We start from the raw sequence: 16,799 nt of genomic DNA on the forward strand, positions 1-16,799 counted from the left end.
TGTAAAAGACTATGATTCAGCCTCATTAAGATAACCACTTAACCATCATGAGCCTCTGGGTGTATCTCCTTTCAGACATTTTTTTGTATCTGAGAAACATGGTAACAAATGGCTTTGGAAGCAAACTGCCTGGCTTTAGTCTTGGTTCCATTTACTCCTCTCAGATACTTGGTTTTCTCAGCTGCTAAATAAGGACAACAGCAGTCCCTTCTTCTCTCCTCGAGTTGTTATGATGACTAAATGAACTAATGATGAGATAGCTATTAGCCCACAGCCATTCTTGATAATACCTTCATAATTATTAACTTGGTATTACACATTGTATCTTTCACACACACAAAAAAGAAATGCTACTGTTTCCAGTGTTTCCTAACTTGCTTTCTCCACTTAACAATATATTGAAACTACTTTCCCATTGTCCCTAAATTCACTTCTGCAACATTTTTAAAGGCAATAGCCTGTTCTCCCACTCCCAAAACCCATGCCCTATATGGATACTCAACAGAACAGATTAGAAGAACAATAACTCTATGAAATCAAGGACCACAGCCATCTCTTTCACTACTGTTCCCTGTTCCTAGCAGAAAGTCAGAAGCTGCCCATATCCTCAATAAATGCTGGGGTGTGGAGGTATGGATAGATGGGTGGGTGATGGGCTAGGGAGACAAGGGTCAAGCCCCAGGTATCTGCTGATGGGGAAATTAGAGCACAGGTCTAGGTCCTAGTCATTAGGACAAGAACCAGGGAGAGACCATGAGACCCTGTTCTACAGACCACAGCTGAGGAGATTCATTTCCAGTATGGTAGAGAAAGCGCTTTCCTATAGATAACAACCCTAAGCTCTAAACAAAAAATAAATAAATAAATAAAAACACTTGAAGGTTCTGAAGAGTGAACAAAGGCAGGGAGATTTTAGAAGGGAGACAAAATTTGGACAAAGGGACTGGTGTAGGATGAGTTCGCTATTGTTGTAGCTTTGGCCTCAGAACAGGGTGTTCTATGCTACATCATGAAGCAAAACGGCTGAAGCTCCAGTAGAAACACATCTTCTTTCTGGCCTATGCAGCTAGAGAATTTAGCCAAAGAGGTCCACAGCCACGAGAAAGTAAGGGAGGAATCCTGGAAAGGAGAAACCAGAGAACTGAAGCCCCCAATTCTGTGGGCTGAAGCATACATGCATGAAGGGGATCAAGGTAATTTGTAGCTAAGGCTAATGCAACTGAAATATTGTTAAGCTGCCTGCCATCTTTTCCTGCTGAAGCAGAGATTGTAGTTTGAGTCTAGTCAAGATAACTGCTTACTAAAAACAATAAACATTCTTTGGAAGAACATAACAAAATTCAGAGTCTCTACAAAAGAGTCACAGTATCAGGGAAATAATTCATAATTACCTAACAAAGAAGAACGAGGAAAACGTGACCCATTCTGGAGGGAAAAGAAAATAACCTTGAGGTAATCCAGATGTTGTAATTCTCATATGAGGACTTTAAAGCAGCTATGATAACTTTCTTAATAAGATAAAAAGGAAAGGATGCTTGTAAAGAATGAATAGATTTTTTTAAATATAAGCAAAGTAATATAAAATATGTAAAAGAACCAAATGGAAATTTTAGAAGTGAAAAATGCAACATTGAAATAAATATAACAGATGAAGGTAGAGACAAAGTTCATGTCCAGGAATCCGCTCAGGCGGAAGCACAGGAGAAAGGGCATTAAGTAAGGAGATTTATGATCTAGACCAGGAGGACTCACCCAAGAAGCAGCAAAATCTTTGTATACAAATTCAGGTAATGACTTGTCCTACAGACTAAAGTGGAATGGTACTGGGACGAGAAGACAGGATTTTTAGAGATGACATTAGGAAGCATTTACTGAACATCAGCTTACATTATCTGATTTAATTCTCATAACAAACTTGGGAGGTTCAGTACTGTTATCCTATCTTTTTTATGAGAAGACAGACTCAGAGAGATTAAGCAACCCATCTATGGCAATACAACTTGTATCAGTTTTCTAATTCTTCATAATGAACTACCATAAACTTAGTAGCTTAAAGCAACACACATTTGTTATCTCACAATTTCTGTGTCAAGAATCTGGGCATGGCTTAGCTAAATCCTCTGCTTAGGGTTTCTCAAGATTGCAATCAAGAAGTCAATCACACTGTGCGCTCATATGAAGGTCTGACTTGGGAAGAATCTACTGACACAGGTTCCTGGAAGAAATCATTTCCTTGTGGCTATAGAACTGAGGTCACCAGCTTCTTCCTGGCTCTCAGCTAGAGGCTTCCCTCAGCTCCCAAAGACTACCACACACAGTTCCTGGAAGCTGCCCACGGTTCCTCACCACCTGAGTCTTCTTATCATGACCTTTTACTTCATCAAGCCAGTGAGCATAATGTCTAGAGCAAGTTTTCTATAATGAAATATAATCATTAGAGTGGTATCCAGTCTCCTTTATTGTATTCTTTCAGTTAGGAGCAAGTCACAGGTTCCACACACCCTCAAAAGGAGGGGATTATACAAAGTGTGAACACTGAGAGGCAGGGATCATGGGATAGGGGTGTGCAGCTAAGAATTTCTCTGCCACCCATTCATCCTCTAGCCCCCAATAATTCATATTCTTCCCACATGCAAAATACACTCACCCCTTCCAAGTTCCCCAAAAGTATCACCTCGTGGCAGCATCAGTTCAAAGTTCAAAAGCTCATCATCTAAATCAGGTCCAGATGGAGATATGCCCAAATGACCCACAGACTCCTGAGCTATGACAGCAATTGCTGTTTGAAGCCATGAGATTTTAGAGTGATATGCTCCCTATTGATGACTTCCACTGCACTTTGTGCATACCTCAGTCACTCAATCTTATATTTTACTGTGGTCATGTATCCTCTTCACACCAGATGGATTTCCCATGAAGCAGGGAATATGTTGCTCTCAGCTGCTCTCTTTCCTTAGTGTCTAAGGCAATGATTAACATATAGCAGGAAATTCTGTTGAATTTAAAAGTATTCCTTTTACATATTCAACATTGTTTTCTGAGGCCCTGGTATATGCTGGGCACTGTGCCCAATACTGGATAAACTGGCAGATAAAAGAGAACATGTTCCCTCTCTCATAGAAGTTTGAGAGACTAACAATAAGTAGCAATGTCCCAGGACAGAAAATAGCAGACTGAATGGGACGGGGAGATTTCACCTAGATGGGCTAGTCTGAACCAATGCTATTTAAGGATAGGCCTGAAGGATGAGAGAAAGCCAGACATAAGGAAATGTGAGCATAATTAACAGCACTGGAATATATATATATATGAATGTGATTAAAAGGGGAAATGTTAGATTCATATATGATAAAACAGAAAATTTTTTTTAAAAATCCATGGAACTACACTATACAAACAGCAAACCCTAAGTTATACCATGGACTACAGATAATAGTGCAATTATAAAAATGTGCTATTATCAATTGTAACAAATATTCTACACCAAAGCAAGGTGTTAATAACAGGGTGGTATATGGGAATGCCGTATTTTATGCAGGATTGTTCTGTGAACCCACAAGTTCTCTAATAAAGCAAAAAAAAAAAAATTTGCAGCCAAGGCTATATTGGTAAAAATACCAGGACCCTCGCTTTCTTTGAGATTACAGTCTCAAATAAATTGAATTGATCACTGAGATTTGATAAGAGGCTTAGAAAGAAATCAACTAATTTTCCCGCGGTTAAAAATGCGCCAATTTCAAGGTTGAAAAAAGAATTTATGCCTTCTAATATCTAGCCCAATGTTCAATCTCCTTTAGACAATGTTACCTATTTTGTACATCAGGAAAATAAAGCTGCCTTGAAATCCACCCACCCCACCACTACCACCCAGAAAAAAAGAAGGGTCGAAGGAGAATGTTCCAGGCTGAGAGAACGGAGTGTGGAGAGATGACGGAACCAGGTGAATTCTGGTAAGTGAGATGAAAAATAAGCATCCTTCAGGAGAATGGTGAAAGATAAAGATGAAGAGATAAACAGGGACAGATGAAATGATGGGTGGATGAATATAACATTATTAAAAAGACAATTTATCCTTAGGATGAAATCTTGTCGGGAAATGTCAGGGGTAGCTTAAGTAGAATATTTTATAGACTGTTTCAGGCCACAATTTGAAAAAAAATAAAAAGTGAGATAAAGGAAATAAAAACAAATTTTGCATATAATGCTCATAAGTTGGTATAAAATTTTTTTGTCCATTTCTAGATGCAAAGAAAGTTAAACATGAACAGCAGCAATACGTTGCTTGGAAATTTTGAGGGAAAAATCAAGTGTCATTGATTAGGTCTGGTTTTCCAACTTTCTACGATTTTTAAATCTGCCTACCATATCCCTTAAATGAACTTTTCATCACAGATGTGTCCATAAAAATCCTGTGATGATGGGGTTTTAGAAGCCTGTGCTGGTGTCAATCTATTGCGTACCTCAGAAGAGACCATTCTTTTTTAATCCATTCTTGTGAGGGCAGACCTATTGTAGGTGGGACCTTTTGGCTAGGCTATTTCGATTGAGATGTGTCCCAGCCCATTCAAGTGGGTCTTAATGCTTTATTAGAGTCCTTTGTGACAGGATAAAAGACAGAAACATCGAGAGAGTTGAAAGAGAAATTCTTTAGGAGAAATGAGCAAGGACCCACAGGAGTTGAGAGAAAAGCCACTGAAAACAGAACCCAGGAGAGAAGGACCAGCAGACATCGTCATGGGCTTTCCCATGTATCCAGGGGAATCCTGGATGTTAGCAGCTTTTCCTCAGAGAAGGTTTCTTCTTCTTGATGCCTTAATTTGGACATTTTCACGGCCTTAGAACTGTACATTTGTTACCTAATAAATCCCCATTGAAAAAAAAAACCCATTTCTAGCATACTGCATTCCAACAGCTTTAGCAAACTGAAACTGACCCCAAATACTATTCACCTATTTCCTTGTACACCAATCCAACACGTCATATCTGGTGGGTGTTTTGTGGGTTTTTTCCCTATTTTTAATTTTTTATTGTGAAATAATTTCAAACTTACGGGACAATTGCAAAAATAATACAAACCCCATTCACAGAACTCCAACCCACAAGGTCCACCAATTTTAACACTGTTACACCTTTATTGTTTGAAGTTTACCAAACAGTAACAAAATTAATATAAATCCCATACAGAGAACTCCATCATAGCCTTCTCCCCTCCCTATGCCTGATAACCAGATGCACCAATTTTAACATTTGCCACAGTTGCTGTATCATTCCATCGACCTACCTATCTATCTATCTATCTACTATCTGTCTATCTATCCATCCATTCTCTGAACACTTGAATGGAGGGTTGTACACATCTTGTTCCTTGAACACTTAATACCGCCAAGTAAATTTCCTAAGAAAAAGAATATTCACTTATGTAACCACCTTACATGCAGTCACTAAGTTGAAGAAGTTTAACATTGATACAAAGCTTATAGTTTATATTCCAATTTTTTCATATCCCTTTGGGCCTTTTTTCTTCCCTTGCTATTTCTCATCCAGAAACATGGTACTGCATTTATTTGTCATAGTTTCTATAGTTTTTCTTTTGTTTTTAAATTGTGAGAATACATATTCAACTTAAACTTTCCCATCTCAACCACTCCCAAGAATAAACAGGACTAATCACATTCACAGAATCATGATACATTCAACCACCTTCCATTCCTAAAATGTTTCCATCTCCCCAAACAGAAACCCTTCGATCATTAAGCATTAACTCCCCTTTCCTCCTGCTACCCACCCCTGGCAACCTAATTTCTGCCTCTATGAGTTTGTATATTACCCAATATGTCCTTTGTACTTACCATGGGACTTAAACAGAACATTCTAAATACATGTAACAATCTCCTTTGCTTTGATAACAACTTAATTTCAATAGTATATGTCAACTATGCTCCTAGATCCCTCCATCCCCCCACCTTTATGAAGTTCTTCTCACAAATGCTTAAGCATTATGATTCCAAGACCACTGGTTTATCATTACATTTTATGCATATGCCTTTTAGATTCCATAGAAAGCAAAAAGTGGAGTTACAAACCCCAAAACACAATATTACTGGCATTTATATTTATCCATGTTGATACTCTTACTAGTGATCTTTATTTCTTCATGTGGCTTCAATCTATCATCTATTGCCTTTTCTTTTCAACCTGAAAAACTCTCTTTAGCATCTCTCACAAGGCCAGTCTAGCATGACAGACTCCCTTAGTTTTTGTGTATATGGGAATGTCGTAATCTATTTCTCATTTTTGAAATACAGTTTTGCTGGATATAGAATTCCTGGTTGGCAATTTTTTCCTTTCATTTTTTTAAAAATTTCATCCCACTGCCTTGTTGCTTGTATCCAGCTAATATTATGACAGAACCTTCCTTGAGTGCCAGGAGGTAAAAAAAAAAAAGGAGGAAGAAAAAGAGACAGAGAAGAAGGAAGAGGATGAAGAGAAGGAGGAGGAAAAAAAATCATCTTCCCTAGCCTTTCCATATTGACCTGTGCAAGTGCTCTCCTTCTGGGCTTATCCATACAATGAATTTAGAGTATAGCTCCTGTATGTGGGCTCCCTGATACCTTCTGCATATGTGTCTTTTCTTCGGCATGTATGTGTGGCCCTAGGAATTCCCCCATTTACATGGACAGAAATGTCTACTCTTCCCTAGGAAACAGTTTCCTCACAGTCCTGGGCACAGTACAGTATGCTCTACAGCCAGCAATCCCTTGTTACCAGCAACATGACTTGACTGCTTTCCCCCAGTGCTCTACAGAAGAGTCTGTGAGCTGCCTTCTACATGCAGGGTAAGTTCTGGGATGGTGAGTCTCTTAGGTCACCCTCACACAGACTGGGCCAGACACACATGCTCCCAGTATGTGCCTGAGGACCAACTCTGCTCCCTCCAGAACCAGATCAAGGATCCATGCTGAAAGCATCGGCTGGCTTCACACCTAGCTGGCGAGAGGTGGGATGGGCCAGTGGGGACAACAAGAGGGCCTAACAGTTTTTAGTAGCCTTTTTCTTGATTCAGTGTTTGCCTTGTTACAGCAGTTCTTTACCTGTTATCTGGAGCTTTGAAAAAGATTTCTGCCAGTTCTTGCTAGTTGGTCAAAGATTTAGGAGGCGGGAAGTGGGGGATGAGAGGCAGAGCCCTGAAGCATCTCACTGTGCCATCTTGAACAGGTGGTGAAATATTTTTAAAAGACAATAATAGGGGGTGCAAGGGTAGTTCAGTGGTAGAATTCTCGCCTGCCATGCAGGAGACCTGGGTTCGATTCCTGGCCCCTGCACTCCCCCACCCTACCCAAAAAAACTTTCAATCAGTGGTGCTGCAATAACAGGATAATCACACAGAAAAAAGAATGAAATGTGACCCCCACCACACAGCATATAAAAAAAAGATAATAATACAGTTTCCAGCCCACCTCCTAACAAATTCTATTGCAGTGTGTCTAGGGTGAAGTCAGGTATCTTCATTTTACTATGTATATACCACCTCCCCAGATGATCAGATATAAGTGGAGAGCTAATGCTATTTTATGAAACACTGGTCTAAGACAGCATTGTCCAATGGAACTTTCTTCAATGAAAGAAAAGTTCTTTATCTGTGCTGTTTAACAAGTAGCCACTAGCACATTTGGTTGTTGAGCACTTTAAATGGGACTAGTGTGACTGAGGAACAGAATTTTTTGTCTTGGTTTTAATTTAGAAGGCACTTATGAATAAGTGTATGAGCTACCACAGGTCCAAGGGCCTCTTCTCTCATTGATAAATCTCAGGGCCCTGCTCCCAGTTGAGGAAACTCTTGGCTCTTTACAGATCTTAATGAGCTTAATTATTCCCCTCACCTACTAATTAAATCAGTTTGGACTTAACAATAGATAAGGTTTTTTTATAGTGGTGCTCTCTAGTAATTATCATTTAATTCCATGCTCTCAAGGAATCTCTTGCTCAGTATTTACCATCCCTAGAATACTATGTAGAGTTAGCTCTCACTACACAAGTCAGCTAAATAAAGCTCCCTTCAAAGAAAACCTCAGCTTTCCCCATTTGTGTTCTCAATACTTCATGTGCAAAACTCCCTCATGGACCTGAGCCGCCCTGAGATTACTGTGACCACTTGAAGTGAGCATAAGGAGGGAGAAAGCAATACAGTTTAAGGTCAGAAATGCTGGCTTCCAAACCTGGCTAGGCCACTTAATGTGTAACCTTGAGCAAGAAATTCTCAGGTCTGGGCCTCAGTCTCAGTCTCCCCATCTGTGAAATGGAGGAGCTTGAGCTAAATGAGCTCCAAGGATCCTTTAAAATTTTTGTTTTCTTGTTTAAAATAACACAATTTAACTATATGTATCAAGGTGGTCATGCTATATTAAACGGATAAAGTAAATTTCTCACTTTGGAATATATACATGTATATTTGCACACATATATATACACATACTCAATTATAAAATGTAGATACGTACACACAGTAGATATAGAAAGAGAAAAACTGATTTTATACACATAAAGAGAAAAGTCTGGAAGTACACACACCAAAGGTTAATGAAAGTAACCTCTGGGTTGCATGTGATCAACGGCTATTGGTCCTGAAAATCCAGAACTCCATCTTTTGGCAGCCAAACCCCTAACCTTCCAGGTAATTCCCCTGCCCACAGGCTCAGACCCTGTGATTAGGATGGTGTTGGCTCCATCTCCCTCCTCAGCCCCAGTGACTGACTGTTCTAGTTTGCTAGCTGCCAGAATGCAATATACATTGAAACAGAATGGCTTTTAAAAAGGGGAATTTAATAAGTTGCGAGTTTTACGGTTCTAAGGCCAAGAAAATGTCCCAATTAAAGCAAGTCTAAGGCATCCAGGGAAACATACCTTGGTTCAAGAAGGCTGATGAAGTTCAGGGCTTCTTTCTCAAGTGGAAGGGCACTTGGTGAACACAGTCACAGTTTCTCTGTTAGCTGGAAAGGCACATGATGAACACGGTCAGGGTTCCTCTCTCATGTGGAAGGGCACATGGTGAATACGGTGTCATCTGCTAGCTTCTTCTCCTGGTTTCCTGTTTCATGAAGCTCCCCAGGAGGCATTTTCCTTTTTCATCTGCAAAAGTCATTGGTTATTGGACTTCTGCTTCTCGTGGCCATGTCGTTCTGCTCTGCTCTCTCTGAATCTCCCATTCTCCAAAATGTTTCCTCTTTTATAGGACTTCAGAAACTAATCAAGAACCAGCCAAATGGGTGGAGACATGTCATCACCTAATCCAGCTTAACAGCCACTCTTGATTAAATCACATCTCCAGGGAGATGATCTGATTATAGTTTCAAACATACAGTATTGAATAGGGATTATTCTGCCTTTATGAAATGGGATTTTGATTAAAACATGGCTTTTCTAGGGTTCATACATCCTTCCAAACCAGCACACTGACATATGATCCAGGTCTGGCCAATAAGAGAGCAGCATCCCCCACACGGTTCAGGTGGGCATGTGACTCAATCAAGCCAATCAAAGTGAACCCTGGGCCTTGCCTAGAATTGTGAGCAAAGAGCTGCCTTCCCTCTGGTAGGAGGTGAGTCTGGAAGTGCTGGGGTCTATCTTCCCTCTAGGAGGGAAGTTGTTCTGACTAAGGACAACCTTACATCAAAGGAGCAGAGCTTAGAGGTTGAGAGATGAAGAGTCTGGTGATCTCTTTTGATCCTTGGACGTAGCTGTGCATGAAGACAGACCTAGCCTGGTAAGTCAACAGATTCCTTTCCGTGCTGAAGCCCCAGAGAGCTGGCAGTCACTTCCAAGCTAATTAACAGAGAGGTGGAACTGGTAGAGGCACATAAGAAGCTGTCCACTTTTTATTTTGGCTGTTTCCATATTTGTTGAATTTATTTTTATTTTTTTAACAATGAGAATGAATTCACTTTATGAAAAAATGCTTCAATATGCATGGTCTTGATAATAAACATAATTCACATGTCAAGTCCTTTCTATGGATCAAACCAAGCTAAGCACTTTATATACAATATCTAATTTAATAGTCATTCTCCTTCTATAAGGTAGGTACTGTTACTAAGGACCACGTTATATTTGAGGAGACCAAGGATGGAAAAGGCTACGCAATTATTCAAGGTCACACAACCAACAAACAAGAGAGACGGAAGTGGGACCCAAATCTGTCTCGTGTTCGGATGAGAACACTTGACATAAAAGTACTCTCAGTAACGACCTGTCCTGCCCACTAGAATACAAGCTTCCACAAGGCTGGGGGCTCGACTGCCCTGTTCACCAGTGTACAGAGCACCGATCACAGCACCTGGCAAAGAGGAGCTCAATAAGCATTTGCTGAATGGGCGAATGAATGAATGAATGAATGAATGAGGCATAGTATCTGAGACTAGAGGAGACCATGGTACATGAAAACCTCATGGAAACGCCCATTTCAGACCAACTTCTAAAGCATTCTTTCCAACTTCATCGGGATGTATCTTAACAGCTCAGACATGCTTTCCAGTTGAAAACACTCATTTAATTAGCAGGCATTTTCCAAAACGGATGTGCCTTTCTCAATCACTGTGGCTGCCGCGGACATTTGTTGAAAAGGTTCCCCCCAGCCCCCAAACATCAAAGCATATGCTCTGCAGACCTTTCTCCCCCAATTACTTCCAGTGGGGAAGGACAGCCAAATGGACGAGAAAATGGTCACAACATACAAGATGTTTTTTTCCCTTTGTAAAAAAAAAGATGCTTGTGGAGTAAATTCCTCTTTGGGAGGGGGAAAAAGAAATCTGTGTCTTTCAAAATGTTTCTTTTGCCAACATAGGCTGTTCACTGTGAACTGCCAAGAATTAATTTCTCACTGAGATCGAGGTTCCCCTCCCCAAAATGGAACTAGAAAAAGGCTATAAGATACTGTTTCATTGAGTTTATTTCTTCCTGACTTTTGCAGTTACTGGTATGGACATTCTAGTCTTTGTATTCAGCTTTGGTTTGATTATTATAAATCAGCTTGAATCGAGATACTGTGCCATTTTCACTCTTGAATCTCTGCATCCCAGAGCCTGGGAGAGAAGTAGTAATGGAATAGAGATGTCATCAATATTTCAGAAAGATGATCCTCCTTGAAGAAAACGCAATTTTCCAAATCCACTCTGAGGCATAGCTGAAGTTGGTTGAGTCAACCTCTTGCCCTAAACCCATCAATAGCTCTCCATTGTCATCTGGATAATGAATGGATGCCTTAACATGGCTCACAAAACCCCTGCCTACTCCTCTGGCTCCAATTCCAGCCTTTCAGGGTCCCAGCCAAAGATTCTTTTTAGCAGTTTCCAGCATCTTGCTTTCCCCTTCACCTCCAACCCTTTGCATGTGCGTCTCCCTCCACCTGAAATATACTTTGTCCCATCTTCTTTACTAGCTAAATTCTATTCAGCTTGGATGTCACCTCTTCCAGGAAGCTTTCCCTGATCCCTCCCTCCAGCCATCTCTGGAAGGACTGAATTAAGTGCTCTGTCCTGTGCAATCACAGCTACCCAATACTAGCACTGACATCACTATTACAAATGTCTATTTACTTCTCCATTGTCCCTCCCAGAACCTGAGTCCCTTGAGTATTGCACCTCAGAGCATGGCACATAATAATCCCTCAACAAACACTTGTTGAGTGAACCAGATAAATAAATAAATGGAGCACAGCAGAGTCAGGGGAGCATAGAATCCCAATAGAAAGTAGCTGAGTTCTTCCTTATTAAAACAGTTGGGTTACAGTGTATTGAACATTACAATAAAGGCAGTCCTATTCCAACACTTACTGTCAACTGAAAAATGCATATAAAATGGAATCTCCCCTACTATTGTCCCAAGAAGGAAATCAACTTGTACCTACAAGGCAAATCCAGCCAAACAGGTCTGCTTGCAGTTCCCAAAGAAAGCTAACTTTGCCCCAGAGCCTTATCCAGCAATTTTGGCTTCTAAGACAAGCCACTTGGAAGGAATCTTCAAGGTCATAAAGAAAGTTGGGGCTAGGAGAGAAGGCAAGGAAGATGGGAAGGCAGAGACTCTTGGATAGGAGGACTCTCTCACCTTGGCTCTGGGTCTCTGGTTGTATTCCTGCCCAGCAATTTCCAGAAAGCCAGGGCTGAGTTATAAAGACAAGGGGCGAGAAGGTGGCAGTCCTAAAAATCTGCAAAGTCTTTTCTCTTCATATTTCAGAACCCCAGGAAAAAACTCCATCTTACTCTTCGCTTACTTGGTTCCATACTGTTCCACATCAGGTAAATGGGCTTTGAATTCAGACTTGAAAATTCTCCTGCCATATGAGAGTCATGATGCAAAGCTCACTGATGTACAGAAATCGCTGATTCCTCTCAGACTTTACCTAAATTCATTTCTTTAGGACAGTAAATTTACACTTCCATTTCTCTGTATCTTCCACCACTCTTCCTTGATGCATCATTCTAAAGAAAACTGCCAGGGAACTTCTGGCTCAATGGATTTTCTTCATTAACAGAAAATTTTTTCTTGTCTCAAAATGTCTGCTTGAAAATCATGCTTAAATATCCTAGTTTGAGGCTCACTCTCCCAAGAGTTTGAACTCTAGCTCTGCCTCTTTCAAGCTGTGTGATCTTGGGCAAGTGACCTAACGTCTCTGAAACTGGGTTACCCTGTGGGTAAAATAGGATAATACCAGACTTCCCTTGTGAGTCTTCATGAAAATTAAATAAGATGATACATGTAAAGCCCCAAGCAAGTCTGGCTCTAACAAAGCACTAACTAAACTGCACCTTTCAGGAGCAATTATTAACCTTGTGTTGGAGTGAATTCAGTTGGATTAGCCCTCCATCTTTCCTAATTCAGATTTTGTAATCCCAAAACAGAAAGTTGAATAAACAAAACTAGAGTATTCTACATTATATAACTTTAAGGTCTCAGAAAAGGCACAAGGGAAAAAGAACTGGTTTAGGCTGACTCTGGGATGTATCATGAAGAAATTTTATTATATCTATTGTTAATACAGTACCAATTGCCACTTGTTTCCTAGCCATTTGCCTCTTTGGCTCTGACTGGCTAAGTGCCAGTTCACTGAAGTTTTTACTGCACTTGGAAGCTATGTTATGAAGACCTTGATGCCACCAAGAAAATGAAAACTTCCTTTCCTTCCCATTTTTCCCTAGACCGTGGTGACCAAACACCCCTCATTTTTGGGGGGAATGTTCCAATTTCAAATGTTCTGTAGCATTGATTCTATAACCACCAATTATCCCAGACATTATAGCATGTTGACATCTAAACTATAATTTTAGATGTCTATAAAAAGCATAAGATTTTCCTGGTACATGCTTTCCCTGTTTTGATTCAGGTAATTCAACCAAATGTTCATGATACATATCCCTTTCATATTACTCAGTTGCCCCACCATCCAATCATTTTACTGTCTGACCAATGGCCCTCACCATTTTTAACAGTGTCATACACACACACAGAAATGCCCACACACGACACAAAGTCATCTCCCTTTTCCCCTTTTATCACAGGCATCCCATCATTACCATTTATGCGCAATGAAATTTTGGTTAAAAGGTTTGAGAAAACCCAAAATGACTTTTATTACCACAGAATATATGAAGGTGTTGTAATTCCACCACTAACTAACAAAAAAAAAAAAAAAAATTCATTTTTAGTTTCTGAATGCCTGAAAGAATTTGGATAATCCTGGGAAATCACAGTCTTGTTTTCTGCTCAGTGGCGGTGTGCCAAAATACACCCACTCCAAGCTAAACGGCTCCCTTCTTCTTTGGCAAGCTTCTCAAAAGCAAGTCAGCCCAGCAACCACCAAATCAGTTCCCTGACTAGATTACGTTCTTACTTCTGTATGTCTCTTGGTGACTATCCAAAATCGACCCCAAATTGCCTATCTACATCCTCTCCTAAAAAACCAAGAGCAGCACCAAAGTCAGGCCCATCAGCATAGTCAGGGCCTGGAGTGCCACCTGCTGGCCATTTTGATAAGAAAACTTCCTGTTTCTCATACTACAACGTGCTAAATATTTTCCCCATTTCAAAGCTGCTGAAAGAACTTCAGGCATGGAAACTTAAAATTGTTCATTCTAGTAATATCCCAATGTTGGGCATAGGAATTTAGAAATAAAGCCTCCTTCTCTTTCACTTTTTTAAAAGTTATTTAAAGGCAAGATCAGATACATGAGAAAGACTGATGTCACTTATAATTACTTTTATTATTATTAACTGTTATTTGCAGCATCGTATTCATGAATAATAACAAACACGTTGGAACTTTGGTCTTACACATTTTTAATCAGACCCCCTAAATCAACACATTATGGTTTACATAGGGATTTATGATCCTCTGTGAATTTATGAAACCATAGCACAATAAAGGCAAAGAAAAGAAGAAAAGAAAATCAAGAATATCTGAAATGAAAGAGTCCGTTTCCAAAGGAGAAAGAATCCAGCTAATGCAGATATATCATCTGATTAAGTTGATATACGTTTCACGTGAAAATAAGCATTTCTATTTACGATCTAATGAATAGGCTCGTCTATTTTTTTTTTCCAGGCTATTGCACTTCTGTAGTCCATTAAAATCAAGAAAGAACATTGGGGATTCTCCTTTTCAAATAATTTTGTCCATGCAAGAGAGAAAACAGAAAACTGCATGCGCAGATTTCCTTATTTGGCATTTACTTTGCCTAAATTCCTTCAGGTTTTAAATTAGACAGCAAACTGACAAAATCAATAGAAGGAAGGGGGTACCTTTCTTTTAAAGAGCCTATGGCCCATTGAAATGTGCCAATAATAAATAAAAACCAAATATTATCCTTCCAATTACACCATTTGGAAATTTTTCCTAAATGATCATCTACAGAAATGTAAACAAACACATGGAAAATAGCAGAAGTTGCACGTTCACACATACATTTTTTGATCCGCCATGTTTAGAAGTGACCATCTCTGTCACTTCTCTGGTTGGATGGGTATAAGCTTTCTACAAGTCTCTGGGATTCTAATACTTCTGCGGTTTGTGCTTTGCTCAGGCTTTCAAGGCACTGCAAGTTTCAGTCCTTGCAAGAGGGGGATTCAGTTCATATTTCCTAGTATTTTCAGCCCCTTCATTGAGTTCCTTCCTTTCTAGTATTTTTAGTTCCTGAGATAAAACCTCATTTATAATAAAGTCAAAATTCCTGGAAAACATTTCGTCAATGAAATGACCAATTTAGCTATTCATTATTTTAGTGAATGAATGTTTTTTTCCTTGAAACCAAGAGACCCAACCCTGATTATTTAAGGCAGACACAAAACCAGAATTGGGTGTGTGTTTTTTAATGTTTAAAATGTAAAAAATGATACTAAAATGTTTGCTGCTTGCCACAAAATAGCCTTTCCAAATTTGGGCGCAGATTTGCTCAAGACCAAATGAATTTACTTTAGGAACAAAGATATGTTTGCTTCAGATTAAATTCTGACAGTCCCTAATTAAATGCCTTTTTCGACCTTTCTTTTTATCATTATTATGAATGTATTACTGTCCCCGGTCAACAATGTTGAAATTTTGAGGCATAATCTAATAGCATTTTAAAATTGAAACTAGTCAGACAAGAAGTTCTTTTTCTTTACGGGGTCCTTCTGTTAATTCTCCAGAAATTTGAGGAGGTTGTTACAATCATTGTACATTCAAAATACCAGCTACTAACTTCAACCCACTTTTCTGCCTTGTTTGAAAAGGATTTTTTGTTTGGGTTTAGTGGGGTTAGGATTGAGCATGTGTATGTGTATTTGTATGTGTGTGTATGTATGTGTGTAGAAAGAGAGAGAGAGAGAGGAGAGAGCACAAATAGTTTTGCTTTGAAGTTTCTACATAATTACTGTTAAGAGCTACCAAAATGTACTGTGAGACACCGCTCCTAGCTCAAATCTGATGAATGAAAAGACAAGCAACATCCAGAAAGACTTTTGAAAAGAATGGATCAAATTAAGAGCAAGAACAAATGCAGCCAAGGTAGACCGAAAGATGTCGTTTGTGTTGTCGTATTTACTTATAGGGAGGCACCGGAAAAGAAAGGAAGGGAGGAAGGAGGGAGGGAAGGAAAGGAAGAAGAAAGATGGAAATAAAAGAAAGAAAAAAGAAAGCATTTATAGAATGGGAGCAAGAAAGAGAGGGAGGGGGAAAAGTCAAAGAAGGCAGAAAATATTTATAAAGAAGGGGAGAAAAAGAAACAGAGGGAGGGAAGGGAAGGAGGGAAGGAAGGAACGAAGGAAGGCAGGCGAAATTGAATGAGAGAATTCTGGAAACATTTCCAGATACGTATGTAAGGGAGAGTCATGTTTATCTTCGTCTTTTTTCTCATTGAGGGTTGTGTGTCCTTGGTGGAGAAATTAAATATCACATATGGAAAACAGAAAAAAGAAGGGAAAATAGTTGCTTTCCATTTTTTCATGCTCTTTGTTGGAATATGGTTGGGAACATCTGAAGAGAACATTATTGCAAAGTTGGAGAAGTTTTCTTCTTTTAGTAATAATCAAACTAACAACCGCTTTCCACAAAAGTTCTTAATGTCACAGTGCCCCCTGGAGTATCGCCTGGAAGGGACCCTAACTTACACCTTTCCCTTGCCTTTCTTGCTTTTTAACTTGTTTTTCTTACAATGATGATGGTTGGGTGGGGGGTGGTGGGGATAGGAAAAATTGTAAACAATCTCAGAACCTTTGAAGAACTGCCACTGGCTGGGGGAGAGAAGGATTGCAAGAAATAACTTCCGACTTATTTC

General features: G+C 39.5%; 1 long non-coding RNA gene across 1 annotated transcript in view; it reads right to left on the minus strand.

Moving 5' to 3' along the window:
* The window catches only part of LOC143682270 (uncharacterized), a 192,328-nt gene that overhangs the window by 36,102 nt on the left and 139,427 nt on the right, over positions 1 to 16,799 (minus strand). The window contains exon 4 of the long non-coding RNA XR_013175061.1: positions 8,902 to 9,126. This is a non-coding gene — a long non-coding RNA (uncharacterized LOC143682270). The remainder of the gene's footprint in view (positions 1 to 8,901; positions 9,127 to 16,799) is intronic.

Source organism: Tamandua tetradactyla, chromosome 5 (genome assembly GCF_023851605.1).
Source record: "Tamandua tetradactyla isolate mTamTet1 chromosome 5, mTamTet1.pri, whole genome shotgun sequence".
In the NCBI taxonomy this organism is placed as follows: Eukaryota; Metazoa; Chordata; class Mammalia; order Pilosa; family Myrmecophagidae; genus Tamandua; species Tamandua tetradactyla.